Raw genomic sequence first — 21,788 nt, forward strand, 5'->3', positions numbered from 1 at the left:
GTAAAGATCTTGCGTTCTTTGTTGACCTCGCAAAAAGTTCTGTGTTCTCTTCTTACCATTGACGTGTAGATAGAATTGCGGGTTTTTTCGCTGCCACGTTGTGGGTGGAGGGAGATTCCAAAGCGCATTAGAAATCGGGAAATTGCAGGGAGCATAGTCTCAAGCACCTTCTAAAACAGTAAATTATATTGCTGGCAGCAGGGAACCTGCTTTGTAATGCGCCAAGGGAATTCTATCCACTTAACCAACACACCTGAGTATATCCGAGTAGGTTTTATTACCAGGTCTTTAACGAGTGAGTGGTGACATATAAATGTGTTTTATTTGGGGTTCCTTTACGGACCTATGGTAAAATTTGCTCATCTTTTAATCGTTTTGAAGAGTAGAATTACAGAAAGTTTTGAAAGAGAAGAAAACCCTCAAACTCAATCATTTACAGAAGTAGTTGATTTGTGTTTCCATTTGTCTTTTATATGCCTATTTTAAGTCACTTAAATTTGTTTTAAGCTTATTCAGCGAGCCAGGGGCTAATAAGCTCTAGCAAGCTGGAATTAACCAAGACAAATAGCTTCTACCTTCGTGGAGTTTACAATCCAAACACTGAGCTAATTATCACTATCTAAAATCACCCAATACGTTGATTTGCTTACTTGTACATTGTATTCTCTCCTTAGAATGTAAGGTCTAGGATGGCAGGGATCTTGCATGTTTTATTTCACCCTGTATTCCTGCATGTAAGAGGCTCTCAATGTTTTATTACTGACTGAATCAATTACCAGTATCAAAAGTATTAAGATGGAAAATTACAGGCTGCTATGGAAACACTTAATCCTAGCCTAGTCAGGCATATCAGAGGAGGTTTCTGTGAGGAAGACATTTAAGGCGAGACTTGAAACCACTTGGGCATAGAATTGGGGAAAGAGTGTTACAGGCAGAGGAAACAACAAGTGCAAAGACTCGAGCTGAGACATTCTAAAAATCTCGGAAAGGTAGTGTGGCTGGTCCTCAGAGAATTGAAGGCTGGGGCAGGGGGCAGATCCCTATGACAGAACAGGGAAGGGAAGCCCAGGAAGGATTTTAAGTGGATCGTATTTTGCTTTTTTCGTCTCACGTAGTCTTTCTTAGGTGGGCTTTATTGCTACATGGTCTTCCTTCAATAACACATTGGCAACATTTTTTTGCACAATACCATTCACTGCAGGACCATGAAGTTGCTTCTGATTTTCACTACTTTAAGAATAATACCAGGCTTCCCTGGTGGCGCAGTGGTTGAGAATCCGCCTGCCAATGCAGGGGACACGGGTTCGAGCCCTGGTCTGGGAAGATCCCACATGCCGCGGAGCAACTAGGCCCGTGAGCCACAACTATTGAGCCTGTGCATCTGGAGCCTGTGCTCCGCAGCAAGAGAGGCTGCGATAGTGAAAGGCCCGCGCACCGCGATGAAGAGTGGCCCCACTCACCGCAACTAGAGAAAGCCCTCACACAGAAACGAAGACCCAACACAGCCTAAATAAATAAATATATATATATATAAAGAATAATACCAATTCCATTCCCAGATATGTAATCAAGAGAAATGTAAACCTGTCCACACAGAGACTTGTACGTGACTGTTCATAACAGCATTATTCATAATGGCCAAAAGGTGAAACAACACGAGTGTAAGTCAAATGTGGTATATCTATAATATGGAAGGTTATTTGGCCATAATAAGGAGGTACTGAAATATGGTGTAACATGAATGACCCATGAAAACAATGTGCAGGCCTCTGTGGCTGGCTTCTTTCACTTAGCATAATGATTCCATTTGTATGAAATGTCCAGAATAGGCAAATCTATCGATAGAAAGTAGATTAGTGATTGCTTGAGACTGAGGATGGAGATGGAATTGGGGAATGATAGGTAAAAGTTTTGGCGTTCCTTTTTGATGAAACTATTTTACAATTGATTGTGGTGATGGTTGCAAACTAAATATACTAAAAACTATTGAATGGTACACATTAAATAGGTGAATTTTCTGAGAGGTCAATACAGCTGTTACCAAAAAAATAATAATAATAAAAGGGAGAGGGGGAAAAAAACCAAAAAGAATACAATTAACATCTTCATGTGTAACCTTTTCTGGGTTATTCCTGGGTCCAACGGTATTTACACTTTTAAGCTTTTGATGAATACCCATTTGCCAAATTGCTTGGCAGAAGAGTTGAATCAATTAAATTGTAACCTGAGTATTTAAGAGTTTTCACGTCATTATATACTTACTTTTTTTGAAACTTAGTTTTAATAAAACTGTCCTACTGCCTGTGACATTGCCAGTGACAATTTAATCTAGAATACTGTATGTATAATTACAAGTAATTAATTGGTGGGTAAGGAACTTGTTCCAGTTGTCCTAACAAAATATATGGACATTCTTTTTCTTTACTATTCATTCAAAGACCTTACTTTTAATCAACATTTCTTTTTTGTTAATAACTGTAGTAGTTTTTTTAAAAATTAAGTGTAGTTGTAACAAATGGAAAGACTTTGAAAATAAGAAAATAAATAAGGCATATAAAGAAAACATTAAAATCCTTGTATTGGTAAGGAATTCATATTTTTTCATTTAAAAAATATTTTTAGGAATATTTTGTCACAAATAGTAAAACCTTTACTAAAATTTAAAAAATAATTAACATTTAATAATAATATTTATTATTTAATTAATATTAATAATATTTATTATTTAATTAATAAAACTACCACCTTTCTATGTGGTATTTGAGAATAATAATAACTAAAATATATTGATTACTCACTGTGTACCAGGCATTGCACCAAGCACTTCTATTGCATTCTCTTCTGTTTATTCCTGCAGCACTCCTCTACTGTAGGTATGTTTGTTATCCGCATGTTTCAGAAGATAAAGAGGTAAAGTAAAAATAACAACAAAAAGAGGTAAAGTAAATCCTCAAGACTGGTCACACAGCTTGGAGAGGCAGAGCCAGGATTCAAACCCAGTTTTTCTGACTCCAGAGCCTGATGTGCTTTTAGTCACTACCCTTTACTGCCTCACCCTCTGGGTATTACTGGCTTGCATGGAAGTCTTCGAACAAAAATACTCACCCTATGGTTATTTTTGGCTTGCCTTTAATCTTAGAACAAATATTCAAAAAAAAGTTTTTAGTGACTAGTTCATATTTGTGTTACTAGAGAGTTGATTTTTGCTTGAAAACAGGTTATTAAAATTTTCTTACACTTGTTTTATTTCATGACTAGAATATTGAATCTTGAAATATAAACATGTCCTGCTTCAAATGCAGACTAAGGAGGAAGCTGCGAAACAGTGTGCTCTCAGAATAAAAGCTCTGTTCTGAAATGCAATATAATGTAAAGTGAGACCCTGCCAGAAGTCTAGGACAACTGAAGGGAATCAAGTTGATGAACAAAGTGGTTTGCTATCTGTAATCTTTCAAGAAAAATAATTAGAAATGGACTGCTTACCTTTTTATGAGTATAGAAGATAAGGTTATATTTAATCTCTAATGACAAAAATTTCTAGTCTCCTTTGTCTTAAATGAAATTTTAGGGTAATGTTCCCAGCAGACAATCTATGAAGGTACTATCTTGTCAGAGAAATACTAAGGCCTACAGGAACAAAGGAAGTGATTCATTGTCATTATAATCACTTACTTTAGCATTTATGTACACTTAAGGATCCTTTTTACAGCTCCCAAAATACTTATTTTCTTTAATCTCTACAGAGACAAAAAGTGAGAGGAGTAAGCCTGTCAAATAGACATTAAGAGAAAAGGAGTCCACATTCACCAAATAATATAAAGACCACCTACTTACTATTTTTTTGTTGAAGTGTAGTTGATTTACAATGTTGTGTTAGTTTCAGGTGCACAGCAAAGTGATTCAGTTATATATAGATATATAGTCTTTTTCAGATTCTTTTCCATTGTATGTTATTACAAGATATTGAATATAGTTCCCTGTGCTATACAGTAGGTCCTTGTTTATTTCATACCTACTACTTACTATTAAGTGGGGAGAAGTGCTCAAAGAAGAGTCAAAAATTCTAAAATAGGAAGCCACAAGCTGCTTTCCAGATTTTGACCAACTGAATAGAAACTGGCTTTAGGTTTCTCATATTTAGGTGCTTATTTAGAAAGACTTCACTGGGAGGGATCATTGGTTGCATGCTTTATTAAAAGGAGCCCCAGAAGTCAAATAGCGGCCACTATTTGAAATTTGTAAATCAAAAAGGAACATTCTTTCCTTGTTCTTGGGAGGAAAATACATAATTAAAATAACACCATTTTACTCTCACAAACTGTTTTGAATGCTCAACTACCAAATTTAGTAAATTTGGAAAAAATATTTTTGTAGATCTTACATAATCAAACTACCAATACATTATATTTCTTGTTGAGCATTATGTGTATGTGGGAGGTGTGGAGAGACAGGTAAACATCTTCCAAAGTGTATTTTTAGTCTCATCACAACAAATGTTTACTGTAATCTTTATTTCTTCTCACTGAAGGAAAAGAATTATGTTTGGGGAATCGATTTAAATTATACACAATCAGGGTTTCCAAGACTTCTTTCTCACATACATAAGCTGCTTCTATTACCAGACAGTGATTTAGTAAATATTTGAGACCCATTTGAATACTGGGGTAGGCACCATACGAGATTCTAAGAGTCATTTGTGGTCCTGTTTGTAAGAAACTTCCATTCATTCATTTCTTTTTTTTAGATGTAGGGGGTAGGAGTTTATTAATTAATTTATTTATTTTGGCTGTGTTGGGTCTTCGTTTCTGTGCGAGGGCTTTCTCTAGTTGTAGCGAGCCGGGACCACTCTTCATCGCGGTGCGCAGGCCTCCCACTATCACGGCCTCTCTTGTTGCGGAGCACAGACTCCAGATGCGCAGGCTCAGTAGTTGTGGCTTACGGGCCTAGTTGCTCCACGGCATGTGGGATCCTCCCAGACCAGGGCTCAAACCCGTGTCCCCTGAATTAGCAGGCAGATTCTCAACCACTGCGCCACCAGGGAAGCCCTATTCATTTCTTAATTCAACATTGACTAGCTGTGTGACCATGAGCAAGTGAACCATCTTCTCTAGAACTTGATCTCAGTTTCATCAACTGTAAAACAGGGGATAATAATAGTATATCTCCAAGGTTTTTATGAGGACTAAATGGGATAATATTTACAAAAGACTTGGACCAACGTATGACACATAGAGAACACTAATTGTTAGCTTAACTCTTGTAACCCTTTATGTGCCATGCTTGAGTTGAATCTTTTTTTCTTTTTTCACTTAATACAGTTAAAAATGGCCCACCCTCTATCAGCTACCAGCCTGCACAAGGGAAGAAACAGAGAGGAGAAATTCTTTTTTTTTTTTTTTTTTTTTTTTTTTGCGGTACGCGGGCCTCTCACTTGCTGTGGCCTCTCCCATTGCGGAGCACGGGCTCCGGACGCACAGGCTCAGCAGCCATGGCTCACTGGCCCAGCCGCTCCTCGGCATGTGGTATCTTCCCGGACCAGGGCACGAACCGGTGAACCCTGCATCGGCAGGTGGACTCTCAACCACTGCACCACCAGGGACGCCCAGGAGAAATTCTCCGTGTTGGTCAGGAAAGGCTTTATAGACTTGAACGTGGCATTAATTATTTTCTGTTGAACAAATTACCTCAAAACTTAGCTGTGTAAAACAATAAGTATTTAGTATTTCACACGGTTTCTGAGGCTCCTGAACTGTCAGTACCTTAGCTGGGTGGTTCTAGTTCAGGATCTCTCATGAGGCTGCAATGAAGTTGTTGGCTAGAGCTGAATTCACGACGGGACTGGAGAATCTGCTTTCAAGTTCAGTTATGTGGCTGTAGGCAGGAGGCTTCAGTTCCTAGCCACTGGGTCTCTCCCTAGGGCTGCTCATGACCAGGCAACTGGCTCCTCCATCACAAGTGATGAGAGAGAGAGAGAGGGAGAGGGAGACCAAGATGGAAGCTGCAGTCATTTTATAGCTTAATCTGGGATATGTTCTACTATCACTTCTGCTATATTCTATTTATTGAAGCAAGTCAATCAGTCCAACCTGTACTGAAAGGGAAGGGAATTAAACTTGAAGGGAACAGTATCAAAGAATTTGTGAACATATTTTATATTTTTTTAATCTTTTTCTTTTAAAATTATTTTTATCTTTGGCTATGTTGGGTCTTCGTTGCGTGCAAGCTTTCTCTAGTTGCAGAGCGCGGGGGCTACTCTTTGTTGCAGTGTGCGGGCTTCTCACTGCGGTGGCTTCTCTTGTTGTGGAGCACAGGCTCTAGGCGTGCTAGCTTCAGTAGTTGTGGCATGCGGGCTCAGTAGTTGTGCTGCATGGGCTTAGTTGCTCCACAGCATGTGGGATCTTCCCGGACCAGGGCTCAAACTTGTGTCCCCTGCATTGGCAGGCAGATTCTTAACCACTGAGCTACCAGGGAAGTCCCATGAACATATTTTTAAAACCATTGCAGTGGAAGGAAAAGTAAGGTTTTGCTAGGTAAACAGGAACAAATTTACAACAGGCAAGGGGGCAACAGAAGCAAAAGAATAGAGATACTAGATTACATGCCATGTAATCTGGCTTGGCTAGAGAATTGAGGGGGTTGTTTTATTCCTATTTTATTCCTATTTATTTCCTTATTTTTAAAATGAGGAAACTGAGGCTTAGAGAGGTAACTTTCCCAATATATATTATACACTTAGTAAATGGCAGAGCTGGGTCCTAAATCCGTATATCTGATTATAGAATCCATGATCTTATTACTACCTGTACTGGGCAGGGTTCTCCAGAGAAACAGAACCAAGAGGATGCATCCATGTCTCCATCTCTACCTCTATATGGAGAAAGATTTTGAGAGAGAGAGAGATTTATTTTAAGAAATTGGCTCATGGTTGTAGAGGATTGGTAAGTCCAAAATCTGCAGAGGCTGGCATACTGCAACTTTATGGAAGAGTTGCAGTTCAAGTTCAAATGCAGTTTGCTGGCTGAATTTCTTCTTGCTCAGCCTTGGTTATGTTGAGACCTTCAACTGGATGGATAAGGCCCACCCACATTACAGAGGGTAATCTGCTTTCTCCAAAGTCCACCAATTAAAATGTTAAATCTCATCTAAAAAGCACAAAAATACCCTTCACAGAAACATCCAAAATAATTGTTGACCAGGTATCTGGGTACCATGGCTCAGCCAAGATGACACATGAAATTAACACATGAAATTATACTACCCTCTGCAATAGTGACAACTTGGGGACCAGACTGCAAACAGCCCTGAATGTCATACTAAGCAGTTAGTTGGACTTATGAAAATTAACCAGTGGCTCTGTCTGAGAGACATGACCTTGAACAAGTGATATTGGATGGGGTGTTCCCATAGAATATTGTAATTCCTTTAGGAAATGTATCTTGGAATATTTGTCTGTCATGCTTGATCTTCAGTCCTGTTTTGACAAATGACAAATACCGTTTTTATTAACATTATATTTTTTCCTTTCAATATCTTCCTTTTCAGGCCATATATTTTTAGTAATTAGCCTTTCACATATTTTGAAATGATGACTTTCATTTCAAAAATATTTTTCTCTATTATTTATTCTCCCCTATTTGGAGCTTTTCTCTTAACTTTTTCATTCACTTTGATGCTTTATTTCAAGGTTTCCTTTTAGTCATGCCTCCTACGAGAATGAAATGTGAAATTAGGGAAGAAGACAAAAATATGGGTGCAAACTAAAGAACCCAGTTTGTACATCAGCTGGACTTGGTGATTCCAAAGGTATAAATATTGTTCAAGTGTCATTTCTTTGCTGACTGTGAATTAGAAAAGCTGTTTCAAACTTGCTGCTGGAGATATTTCTCTTCGTAACTAACATAGAGCAGGAAACTCTTAACTTTTTTTGTGGAGCCTCAGAATTTAAAATTGCACTGGTCCCAACCTGTTCTGTTGACTCACTCCAGTCTGGGTCCCCACTGAGGACATAACACAGATAAGGGGTGGGCTGGAGAGTGTTGTGAGGACACCTGAAAGTGATGTGGAGTATACATCTATGGATACACCCTACCAGGAGAGAACAGGGAGCAAAATCTAGAAAACCAGTAGAGCAAAAGGTACAACAAGTTGAAAAGGAAAGCAGAACTGGACTTTCAGAATAAATAGCGTTTGAGACCTGCTGGTAAAGCATAAAACAAGGTTAGAGAGTTTGGGAGCTAAAGTTTGGGCTATGGATTTAGCCCGTTTTCAGCTTTCCTTCTTAAGAACAGCATGATATAATTTGTGAGCTTGAAAACACGGGGAGGGGGGTGGATAACACCACTAGATGGTTTGGTGAATTCTAGCAGATGAGCAGATTTTGTGTGAGTGAAGAAGACAACACCATTCAAAGGAGAAGCTAGTTTCCTAAAAAAGGAACATTTAATGCATCAGTGCTCTTCTGTGTTCCTTTCTCTCTCTCTCCCCCATCTCCTGTTGCTATACTGATCATTCTACAAGCTCAGTCATGTGTGATTTCCATCTTTAGTGCTATGAAAAAAAGGGCTTCATTAATAGCATGAAAGAACAAATAAAGGTTTTACCAAAATCAGTTTCTTTTATTTTCTAACGTATCAGCACAAATATTATGTCAATGATATAGTGGAGGTTTTGATAGTTTATTTATCTTTAATAAAATTATACCTAAACCATCTTGGAAAAATAGTTTTCTTATTTTACCTTGAAAGATTGCCAGTGGAGGTATACTTATAAATTCTCTAAGTAATCCATTCCAAAGGAAAAGTCTCCTTTTAGTTGTGTTCCTTTGGGTATTTCAGAAAGCTATTCTTAATATGTTGCTTATTTGAACTGTGTGATAGTGGAAACTAAGACCCAAAGATCTGACCATATGAAATACTCTTTGGATCAACCCAGCTAATTTGGACGTAAATCTTAGAACATGATCTGCTAATTTTGACTTAAATCATATTTATACTTACAACCACTTGCATTTTAAAGTAAAAAAGTACATACCCGAAATCCACTACTCTAAAGTATAAGATAATTTCCATTCCTGAATCCAAAATGTCTTCTGAATGCTTAAGGATAATGTTGGGTAAGGAGGAAAGATAATGCTGGAGAGATATGGTGAGAGAAATCAAGCTTTATGCTGAAGAAACTGCAGTTTTCTATGGACCTTCCTTTCCTCCCACAATAACAGATCTCCTCCTTCAGACCTCTCAGAGAGGCCCACTGATCATTTTTTAAAGGTCCATTGAAACTTGGCCTCCTTACCACTATCAGGAATTTACAATTTACATATAAATAGGTAATGAATATTAAAAGATTAATTTGAAAGCCAAGTCAGTTTTTTTTTAACCAGAAAATTGTTGAATATAGAACAGACTTCCTTTGACAGCTACTCCCACATACATTATAATATATGTACCATATTCCTTACTGTAGAAAGTTACAGTTACGGTCGTAGAAACTGAGTCTTGTCCATATGAAATAAACAAGGCTATCGATGTTACTAATAGTATTGCTTTTATATTTATACATATATCTTGTATGTGTAAGTATCTTGCTCTTTGCCTTTGCCTTTAAAATATATTACTGCTTTAGTTTTTAAAACTGTTCAAAAGCCAAGGGGTTATTCACTAATTTCTCATTCATCACTAAATTCAAATTGAATTTATAAAATGATAGTGTCAGAGAACGTATGTTGATTTTTATAAGTTTGATATACGCTAAACAAAGGAAGCAAGACAAAATGCAATTTCCTATGCTAACAATGCCAGGATCCTTTATCATAATACTAAAATTATCCCTAATGTTAGGAGTTAGATTAGAGTAAAAAACAACAATAGGAAAGGTTTTCAAAAGATTCTTTTGAGTACAGGGCCTTTTTTGTATTGAGTCAACAATTTTACATTAAAAAGTTCAGTAAAAAAACCAAAAACAAACAGAAAATTCAGTGAAGTGTGCTGTAATCAGTACATATCCCCAGCTTCCACAGCAGCTTGAGGGGGTAACCGAAGGGGTAAGTGTCATGACAACAGTGCTGGCTCTGAGCTCCCCCTGTGTAATTGCTGGCACCTCAATTCTCCCAGCACTCCAAGTTCCTCTTTTCCCTTGGCAGGTCCTAGAAGAGTTAACTTGATCTCTTTGCCAGTCTTTAAAAGAATCCCATCTTTTTGTCTCTGCCTGGTTGCTTTGGCACAGCTGCCCTGCTGGCTTTTCAGGTTTCTACTGACCTCGGCATGACACATGGGGGTCACTGCCACACAGTTTGTACTTAAAATCATCCCTTCCCAATGGCTGATTGATGTTGGATTAGGTCCCTTGCGGTCAACATCTATGTTGTTATAGGTAAAGGGGGAGTGAAGTGAACAAGGGGCCCTCTCTCTGCTGGTGCTACAGTCCTTGCAATGAATTTGTAAGTAGGATGGTCTTGCTTTCTATTTTTATAGAGCTCACAATGTTGCATTTTAGGTTGACACATTTCCTTATGGTTCTTAGCTCTTAGGCTCTCATCAACTTCTGTGGATACTGAATCCGGTAATATTAAATGTGACATTACTTCATCAACCCCTAAAGTGTCTTGACTCTTTAACTTGTAGTTATTCAGGTGAGTTCCCTACCCACTCTGGGTCACCCCAAAGAAATTAGGGGGCAGCCTCTGTCCCTCCTCTGCTCCCTTCCTGTGGAGACCACTCTTGAGTTCCAAAGTATTCTCTCTATCTGAAGGCCCAGTAGAGCCTCTGGTGGCCCTACTTTCTAATGTACGTAAGTAAAGACAGCCCCCATGTTAAATGTAACTTTTACTTTTTAAGAGAAAAATTCACTTTCTATCGACAAAGAAGTAGAAATATAAAATTCTATTTACAATAAACATAATTATTCATTCATAGACTTATTAATATAAATAGTACTATGACTTTTCATTTAATATTATGGTTAGCTAAGACAGAGATGAAGAAAAAGCATTGTATCTGAAGATTACATTTTTTTCACTTTCATAATTTTAATTGGCTTTTTAATTTTAAGATTAAATTTGAAATCAGTCTTTATTTTTCAATTTTCTAAGTTTTTCTTTTTCTTATCAGAAACATTTTTGTATATAATTTTGTAAATACAACATTTTTTAATTTAGTTAGATGGAACAACTCAGTTCTTCAGAGTTAACTGGGTTCTTATAAACTGTTATTTACTATCATTCCATAGCTTCTTTTGTCAAGCCTCTTTTCTAAATAAGACCCTCAGAGAAGCTCCCGGGAAGAATTATTTCCTGGGGTGAAGTATCTTGGCCAGAGCAACATCTTTCCAGGTTGTATTTGCTGGTAAGTCGATGAAATTATGTCTTTTCAGTAGAGTCTCTGTTTCTTCTTCCACGAATAGGCATTTTAAAAATGAATTTTAAGTAACTTTCAAATACTTTGAGACTCAGAGTGCAATCTATTCTCAAAGGCACATTTAAACACGACATGGTACATTGTATGGTACAGACCGATGCTAGCATCTGTTGATTTTGCCAGCCACGGTTACTAGTAAAAGCTGGAGTTATGTGAGACTCTATCTGACTCAATAAACAAATAGCCAAACGTTTACTGAGCATCAGCTGTCTACAAGGCCTCGGAATGAATTGAAATATCAAGCTGACCACAAAACCAGGAGAAAATATTACAAAAACGAGTATGCCTTTTGGGAAATATGCAGTAATGGTAATTTTATGGGAAAATTGGGAACAACTATACAAATATTTTGTGCAACAAAATTAGAAATTTCTGTATACGTCTAGAATGAAATAATCCAAGAAGTCATAGAGCTCTTAATTTGGAGGATATTTTTGATCTGGTCCTACATTGGATTAGGCTTGTACTTACTATTCTTCAGGATTGGAGTAGACCAGATGAAAGGAAGCAAATGCCCCAAAATTCACAGGCTAGTCTACCATTTTCCAGTGGTCTGGTGTGAAATTTTTCTGACATTAAGTAAAACAAATACTTCCTATTGCTTTTCTAATAGCTAGAACCTTGGCCTTTAGGCTTTACTAGATTGCACAGTTTTGGAGATTCCCAAATTATTTCTTCCCCTAGGGAAAAATCAAAACACTATCATCATCAGGAAAATCTGTCTCTTGTCAGCTGTTTTGTGTTTTTATTCTCATTTCCTTATTCTCCTTATTTAGTCATACTGAACTTACAGTTATAAAAAGTTACACTTTTCATATATATTCTTAGGAAATACTTAGAGTTCCCATTTTCCTAAGTATTCTTAAACACTCTTTTATTCTAAGATCTTGCTGAGAGCTTAGTGTATCTGTCTCACTGCCCAGACCTCTGTTTACTGCCCTTGTTTATTGCCCTGCACAGGTTCCCTGTGCAGTGGGATGTCTATCACCTCTCTAAAAATATGCTGTGCTTTTCTCCTAGATTTGTGTCAGGTTCCAATATATGTGGAGAGAATCACCTGAAAGGTCTGCATAATGATGGCCTTATTTAGGATACTGGCTAGGCTGTTGAAACAACAGACTCAAAAATCCAGACACCAAAGTCGTGGCCCTATAGTATGGAGCCTTGTCTATCTTGTTGCTTTCCCATCCTTAGGGAGTTGGCTTCATTTTTGTGTCTGAGAATAGCTAGCTCATTACCACTCCTGGTGCCAGCCCGTTTGGAGGGAAAGGAGGGAAGGAAGCACCTAACCCAGGAGTTGCATACAACACTTCTGCTTACATTCTATTTCCTATGCAGTTTTTAGCTATATTTGGATCCAGGTTAAAGTATTATTAGTAGTATGGGAAATAAAGGGTATTGTGAAGACAATTAGCAAACTCAGCCCCACACTAATATGTTCTAGATCTCTTAAAATATTGTTTTTAAAAAGCAACAGCTAGCATTTGGTGTTTTGGCTGATGCATAACTTCCATCTTAGTTCCGTTGATATTCTTACTAGTGTTTGGAGTAGGGGCGGGGGAGCAGAGGTAGTAAGAAAAAAGTAAAGAAAAACTTTTTGATTTGATCTTAGTCCACTGTGCCATGGTCATACCTATGCTGACTTCCCTGCAAAAAGTGTAACCTCTGTACTGCCACAAAGAGCCAGACTATCACTCTTTAGTCACTATACTTTGAATGTACATTAACTCTATAACATATTAAAGGTATAATGAATGCCAAATAAGACTCTGAAGCTGAATGTGCCCCTTTGCTAATGTAGCTAAAATGTCCATACATTTGAATGCCCTTCACTTTACTTTTTGTAGGTATAAAGTCTTCCTTTTTGGGGTCCTCATCATCCTAGCTGCATGCGCTGTTGACCTCAACCTTCTGCTTCTTCAATGCCCACCAGGCTGAGCTTCAACACTCTACCTGCATACTACAGGAAGCCTGAAGTCTTTAGCACGTTCCACAGGATGTGTACTTCCTTCCTTAACTACTCTAAAAACTGCGGCGGATGAGTACACCATGTCCCCATTAGTGATCTCTGCTGAAGGGAATGGAAATTCCTTCAACTCAGCATTATGAGTATAGGAGGAAAGGATATTTATTGGGAAGTAGAAAGTCATCCAATGGCTACTCTTCCTGGGATCAGATGATCTCTCATCTCTGCTTGTCTGTGTGTGTCCACTTGCTCCTCCTCCTCTATCCCATCCATTTCTGATGTCTCTAAAGCTTTTTGAGGTTCACTCCCCCACAGTTTTCACCTGAGGCTTTGATTTGTCACAGTCTCATGTCTGCACCGTTGTTCCCACTGCTGAGAACTCCTCTGCACAATATGAACAGCTTCAATCTCTGTATTTTGGTTCAACTTCTGAAATGAGAACATCTAACTGACTCAGCCTGAATCAGGTGTTTACTCCTGCTTTCCTGATGTGGCTAAGAAAATGGAGTCATCTGAAACAATCATGACCAAAGCAAAGAAGGCAGATTCTCTCAGAATGGGTTGTGAGTGGAAAGATGACCAATATACCTAGAAAGACATAATCTTTTTTATATTTTTAACCCAAGTTCAAAATTGGGCTGAACAGAGTCAGTCCTATGATGATGTGAGAGTTAAACATCTGGTTAGTTGTGAAATATCATCTGATCAAATACTGTACCATAACTGGTACCAGGGAGTGATCCCTCAAAGGGTACTATAAGGTCAGCTGCTCCCCAGATAACTTGCTGCCTGTTGCCTTCACACACTCATGTTCAAGAATTGGCAGCTGTAGACTTTTCTAAATTGGTATCAACTTCTGGAAATGTGGAGCACTTAAATCTCTGGATTATTTCTTATTTTGGATATTGCTTCTTCATTATCTCCTTTTGAAATCTTCCATGTTTTCCACCATGTTCCTTTAAATTATCTCTGGGTACCATTTAGAAACACAAAAGTATATATTACAGATTTCTACAGCAGGAATAGATTGAGGTTTCTGTGGGGCTTGAAGTTTATACAGTTTGAGACTTTTTTTGAAGAAAAAATATAAAATTATCAAGACAAAATTAAGTATGAAATTGATTCTCTATTTCAAATGACAAAAAAAACCCCACAACAGGTATCTTTTAAATAAATGGTTCTTAAATTTCATTGGGCATAAAATATGGTAATTTTATTAAAATACAGATTTCTAGACAAAGATGCCCATTCTCACTATTTTTATTCAACATAGTACTGGAAATCCTAGACAGAGCAGTTTGGTAAGCAAAAGAAATAAAAGGCATCCAAATCAGAAAGGAAGAAGTAAGATGGTCTCTGTTTGCAGATGACATAATATTACATATGGAAAACCCTAAAGACGCCACCAAAAAACCTGCTAGAACTGATAAATAAATTCAGTAAAGTTGCAGGATACAAAATCAATATACAAAAGTCAGTTGCATTTCTATATACTAAAAATGAACTCTTGGAAAGAGAAATTAACAACCCCGTTTATGATAGCATCAAAAAGAACAAGATATTTAGGAATAAATTTAAACAAGGAGTGAAAGCTATATACTGAAAACTGTAAAACATTGATGAAAGAAATTGAAGAAGACACAAAGAAGTAGAAAGATATTTTGTGTTCATGGATTGAAATAATTAATATTGTTTACATGTCCGTACTACTCAAAGTGATCTACAAATTTAATGCAATCCCTATCGAAATGCCAATGGCATTTTTCACAAAAATAGAATAAAGAGTACTAAAATTTGTATGGAACCACAAAAGATCCCAAACAGCCAAAGCAATTTTGAGAAAAAAGGACAAAGCTTGGAGGCCTCACCTGTTCTGATTTCAAACTACATTACAAAGCTATAGTAATTAAAACAGTATGGTATTGGCATAAAAACCGACACATAGATCAATGGAACAGAATGGAAATCCCATAAATAAACCCATGCATATTTGGTTAATTAATTTTTTAAAAAATTTTATTTATTTTTGGCTGCATTGGGTTTTCATTGCTTTGTGTGGGCTTTCTCTAGTTGTGGCAAGCAGGGGCTGCTCGTCATTGTGGTGCATGGGTTTCTCATTGCGGTGGCTTCTCTTGTTGTGGAGCACAGGCCCTAGGCACGTGGGCTTCAGTAGTTGTGGCGTGCAGGCTTAGTTGCTCCATGGCATGTGGGATCTTCCTGGAGCAGGGCTAAAACCCATGTCATCTGCACTGGCAGGTGGATTCCTAACCACTGCACCAGCAAGGAAGTCCCTTATTAATTAAGTTTTGACAAAGGCACCAAGAATTTACAATGGGAAAAGAATATTTCTTTAATAAATGGTGTTAGGAAAACTGGATAGCCACATGCAAAAGAGTAAAACTGGACCCGTATCTTAAACCACACACAAAAACCAACACAAAATGGATTAAAGACTTGAATGTAAGACCTGAAACTGTAAAACTTTTAGAAGAAAACAGGGGGAAAACTCCTTGACATTGGTCTTGGCAATGATTTTTTGAATTTGACACTAAAAGCAAAGGCAAAAAAAGCAAAAATAAACAAGTGGGACTACATCAAACTAAAAAGTTTCTGCACAGCAAAAGAAACCACCAGCAAGATAAAAAGGCAACCTACAGAATGGAAGAAAATATTTGCAAAACACTTATCCATAAGGGATTAATATCTAAAATATACAAAGAACTCAGCTCAATGTCAAAAAAACCCCAAATAGTCCAATTAAAAAATGGGCAAAGGGCCCAAATAGACATTTTTCCAAAGAAGAACTACAAATGACCCACAGGTACATGAAAAGGTGTTCAGCATCACTAATCATCTGGGAAATGCAAATCAAAACCACAATGAGATATTACCTCACACCTTTTAGGATATCTATTATCAAAAAGATGAGATAACAAATGCTGGTGAGGATGTGGAGAAAAGGGAACACTTGTACACTGTTGGTGGGAATGTAGATTGGTACAGCCACTATAGAAAGCAAAAATGGAGGTTCCTCAAGAAATTAAAAATAGAACCTCCATATCCAGCAATCCTACTTCTGGGTATGTATGCAAAGAAAACAAAATCGTTATCCTGAAGAGATATGTGTATTCCCATGTTCATTACAGCAATATACACAATAGCCAAGGTATGGAAACAACCTAAGTGTCCATCAAGAGATGGTGGATAAGGAAAATGTGATACACACACACACACACACACACACACACACACACACACACACACATGCACACACGCAATGGAATACTATTCAGCCTTTAAAAAAGAAAGAAATCCTGCCTTTTGTGACAACATGGATGAACCTGGAGGGAATTATGCTAAGTGATATAAATCAGATAAAGACAAATACTGCATAGTATCACTTATTTGTGGAATCTAAAACAAAATTCAAACCCATAGAAACAGAGTAGAATGGTGGTTGCCAGGGGCTGCAGTATGGGGGAATTGGGGAGATTTTGGTAAAAGGGTACAAACTTTCAGTTATAAGATGAATAAGGCTTGAGGATCTAATGTATAACATGGTCACTATGGTTGATAATACTGTATTGTGTAATTAAAAAATTTGCCGAGATAGTAGAACTTAAATGTTTTCAACTCTCCTCTGCCCCCAGAAAAAAGGAAAATATGTGAGGTGATGGATGTGTTAATTAACTTGAGTGTAGGAATCTTTTCACAATGTACACATATATCAAATCACATTGTGCACTTTTAATATATTACAATTTTATTTGTCAGTTATACCTCAGTTAAGCTAGAAAAAAACCCACACATGTTAAAAAAGATGGAGAGTGCTACTCACTTGCTACACTGAGAGACAAAAAACAGAAAACAGATTCCTGGGTCCACTCCTGACTTACTAAATCAGAATTTCTGAGGTGAGATCCTCAAAATTTCTGAGGTTATGATGCATGTTAGCACCTGCATCCTCAGGTAGTCTGAAGACCATGTTTTGAGATGAATGAAATGACTACTATAGTGAATTAAATAAGATTTTAATGACATATTTTTGTGTGTACATTTACTAGGAATTTCAATTATTATTGCTCTATGAAAGAAAGAATACAAATTTTGTATGCAAGGTTTAATAGGAATTCATCATAAGCTTATATTTTTATTTAGCTGTTGTATAACCAGAAAGAATAAGCTAATGAAGAGAAGGAAAATCAAAAGCTGAAAAAGATAATAATGAATATCATAATATTTCACAGGATATTTACATTATTTGGAGGATAAAATGCCCCAAGGATGTCATTTTTCCATATCAAAATAAGAAGTAAACATATGAATACTAAATGTAACTTTAAAAATGAGACTAATTTTTAAAATTACTCCAAATATTACTATGATGATTGTATTTTATGAAATAAGTGTTTCACAAAGTGGTTACGTACCTGTATAATGCATACACACACACAGAGCAGTTTACTAACAGTATAAATAAACTTTGGTTAATCTCATGAGTTAAGAACACTTTTGTGAGTGAATTAATGGTCTTATCACATTAACTCATTTTTAATATGCATAAAGTTCAAAACATATATCTGAAGAGATCACCTACATATTTATTATTATATTATAACTGATAGAAAAATATCAGTTAATGGAGTTTACTGAATTAAATTGCAGAACTAATTTGACCGCCTAAACTGTAGTACTCAAACACAATCTCTGTAGAATTCATATTTACAATTAAAACATTCTTGTGTTAAGGAAAAAAAAATAGCCTAAATTTATAGTGTTAGGGAGATACAGTACTGTTAAGTAAATTTAGGGGAATTTCAGAGGTAGCAAAATGAGATGGGGAAAACTATAAAATTATCATACTTTTCTGATAATTAGAGCTCAAACTCTTGGGACATAGCTGCATAATTTCTACCCCAAGACTGGTTCCTTCCTGGCCCTTGAAAATAAAAGGGTGGAGCTATCAGTCAGGAATCGGAAATCAGATTCTAAGAGGGTGGTGGAGAGTAGGGCAGCCAAGGATACAGAGTTCTCTAGAATGGAGCTTTCTTATTTATTTTAGACAGAAAACTTTCTACCTCCAAATGGAAAAAAAGAAAAAAAATCATTCTTACTTTATAAAAAATGTTTCTCTCTGCCAGAACATTAGGAGACAACTGAGCCATCCAAGCCCTGAGGCTCTGTGGCTCATTTGCAAAGTTCACCTTCTTAATCTGCTCTCCATGCCTCCCTGGCCCTGGGCCAGACCCAGGTTCTCAGTCCTGCCTTTGTGCTAAGGACAAAAGCAAGTTCGGAGCCTAGGCTGCTTTCTCCAGTGAAACTGTCTACCTACTCCAGGTAAGTCAGGGTGTCCCAGGAGAATCCTTGGAACACAAAAAGCATATTGTGCCCAATGAATGCAGCCCTGTTGCAGGCCTGCTTCAGAACCTGTCATTAGACAATACCATAGCTCTCTGCTGCCTGGAAAGATTCCTGCATGAGTTTTAAAGTTGTAACATGATTTACAACCTTATTAATTTCAGTTGCAAACTTGAGCACATACAGAGTGCTCTATTTAAACCATGAATAAGCCTGCACTACACTGAGTGGGGTTGTGTCTGTTTGCACAGTTGCACTTTGCCATAGTGTCAAGTTCCACTCTAGGCTTTCAAACAAAAATTTCCAAAGGTAGTGCCTCTGCTTGCAGAGCCTATTTGGACAGTACCCATATATTTGCCACTGTCGCTTTTAAAATGGGTTTCCAGTAGAGTTTGAGGCCCTGGATCTAGAATAATCTGATTTGTCTTCTAAGACCTAGAAACTGAAGCACGAGGCAGCCTTCATACAGAGAAGGGTTTCTCAGCTTCAGCACTATTGATGTTTTGGGCTGAGTAGTTCTTTGTGAAAGAGTTGTCTTGTGCATTGAAGGATGTTTAGCAGTCTCTGGTTTCCTCGAGGCCTCAAGCATGCTAAATGTAGCCCAGGCAAGCAGTCAACAATAGTTTTATTTCCACCTTCAAGCAGTAAGAGCTGACCTCTGGCCCCTTCCCTTCAATGGAGGGCTTTGAGCCCATTTTCCCTTTAGGAGCTCTAACCAATCACTGCCAACTTCCATCCTGAGCTCTCAGCAGGCCAGGAACTTCAACTTGCAGCTTTACATTTCTGCCTTTTATTCCATTCTGTGAACTACCCCATATCCTTCTAATGAATTCATTTTACACTATTGATTTTTTCCCCAATTCAGTAAATAGCAGCCCTATTCTTCCAGTTGCTCAGACCAGAAACTTTGCAGTCATCTTTGACTCTTTTTTTTTTTTTTTCCACATCCTGTGTCACTCATTGTCCCTGCAGGATACAGATAGCACACTAAAAGCGGTATCTGAGAAAAATTCAATGGATTATTTACAAATGTATGGTCAGGTTAAGGGAAAGTAATAAGGAATGGTGAAGCACCCAAGGGGAAGTCACAGTGAGAAGCCATTACTACCCAAGGCTGGCAGGAGGCAGCGGGGAGAAGGGTTTACCAGAACCAGCAAGAGCTGTGGTCATAGAAGGTGGCTGCCTAACTGTAGCCTGGCAGAGCAGGCGCCAGGAGAATAAATAGTTGTGTTTTGTTCTCCTCCTGCCCTCCAATTTCCTTTCAGTTCATTTCACTGTCTGAACCCAACCAAAGGAGGACAGGAGATTCCAGATGTGTGGTCTGCGGAGGTCAGATCCCCAGTCTCCAGGAAGGAGTAGAGGGTAGATCTGAAGGGTCAGTCAGAATCCCTGTGTGCCCTCATCAGCAAATCCGTCAGCTCTGCCTTGAAATACATCCAGAATCCAACTCTCACTCTCTACTTCCCTTATTACCTTCCTAGTCCAAGCTGCTGTTTCTCACCTGGCCAGCTGTATTAGCTTCTATCCCTTTACCAGCTTAATTTTTTTTACAGCATTTATGACCCCCTAAAATATTATGCATGGTTTGTTTATTTGCTTATTGTCTGTCTCTCTCCGCTAGAGTGTAAATTCCATGAAATCACAAAGTTAATCTGTTTTTTGAACTGCTATGAAATTCCTTATACATTGTAGGCAGTCAATAAATATTTAATTAATTAATTAATACTTAAGTTGATCTGATTTGGTTTCTGTTGCTTATTATTTCCAAAGAACTTTAGATGATTTCAGGTTGTACACCCCTGAATGTCATGTAAAAGCCAAATGTAATCTCATTTTGTTTTTTAAAAAAATTTTTTGTGTGTGCATATAAAAAAAATGGGAGTATATTCAAAAATTTTAGAAGTGATTACCATTAGAGAGTAGGATTTGGGGTAGTTTTCATTTTCTTTTTTGATTTTAACACTTCTGAAATTTTCTACAATGACTACGTATGATCCTTGTAATAAGATAAAAGTACCTTTATTTTAAATTTTTAAAAAATTATTTTTTTGAAGTATAGTTGATTTACAATGTTTTGTTAATATCTTCTGTAGTACCTTTATTTTAAAGTACTGACTAGCATCAACCAGATCTTCTAGAGAAGCTTCGCAGTTCTTTTTCATCCCTTGGCTCCCCGTCCCTGTTCCGACAGTGGCACTGCCAAACCTTTCCCACTCTTTTTAAGCAGTCATGCTGGATCCATTTCCCATGGTATCTATCCTGCTCTGTGCTGTAGGAAGCTGATCCATGAGATTGTAACAATCTGGCTCCCTGGCCCTCTAGCTTCCAGCTTAGTTCAGCTAATGGCTTTACCTGAAATCTAGAGGGCAAGAGGAGAGTGAGATCAGACCTTATTCCCCCAGCTCCCTCCTTACCAGTTCCTGCACGTTGGCTATGTCCCTTTACCTAAAGGCCACAGCTCCTGCCAAGTGGTCCTCTCCAAACAGCTTTCTCTGGGTCCCAGTAACTGCTCCCTCCTCTCTCTTCTCCAGGCCCAGGGACGGTAATAGTTTCCCCAACCACTAGCCCTGGGGTAATGCACGATCCCTTTTTCTTCCTAATCCTTGCTCACAACTCTATAAACTCTCCTCAAATTACCCAGTTCAAGAATTTCATATCTTTTCTTCCCAGGTCCCAACTAAGCACTCAACTCCATCTTCTTCAATCATTCTCAGCAAATGACCTTGCCTCATTCTTTATTTTTTACTGAGAAGGTCTTCTTGTATCAGCTTTCTTCTCATTCCTCAGATGGCCATTCATCATCACATTACTAAAAGTGGTCTATATAATGGCCTGCTCTCATGCCTAATATTGCCTCTCAGAGTGCATAGCATATCTTGCTCATAGCAGGGCTCTACCCTGTCTTCCTCTTGCCTCTGAGAACATTTTTCCTTCATTGGCTCTTTTTCTTTCTTCCATAATTTAACTCTGGATGTTCCCAATGTGTCAAACCTTGGTTTTGCCCCATGACATAATTTTTTTAAAGAAGAAAGTTTATCGATTTTTACTACTTT

Source organism: Kogia breviceps, chromosome 6 (genome assembly GCF_026419965.1).
Source record: "Kogia breviceps isolate mKogBre1 chromosome 6, mKogBre1 haplotype 1, whole genome shotgun sequence".
Classification (NCBI taxonomy): Eukaryota; Metazoa; Chordata; class Mammalia; order Artiodactyla; family Physeteridae; genus Kogia; species Kogia breviceps.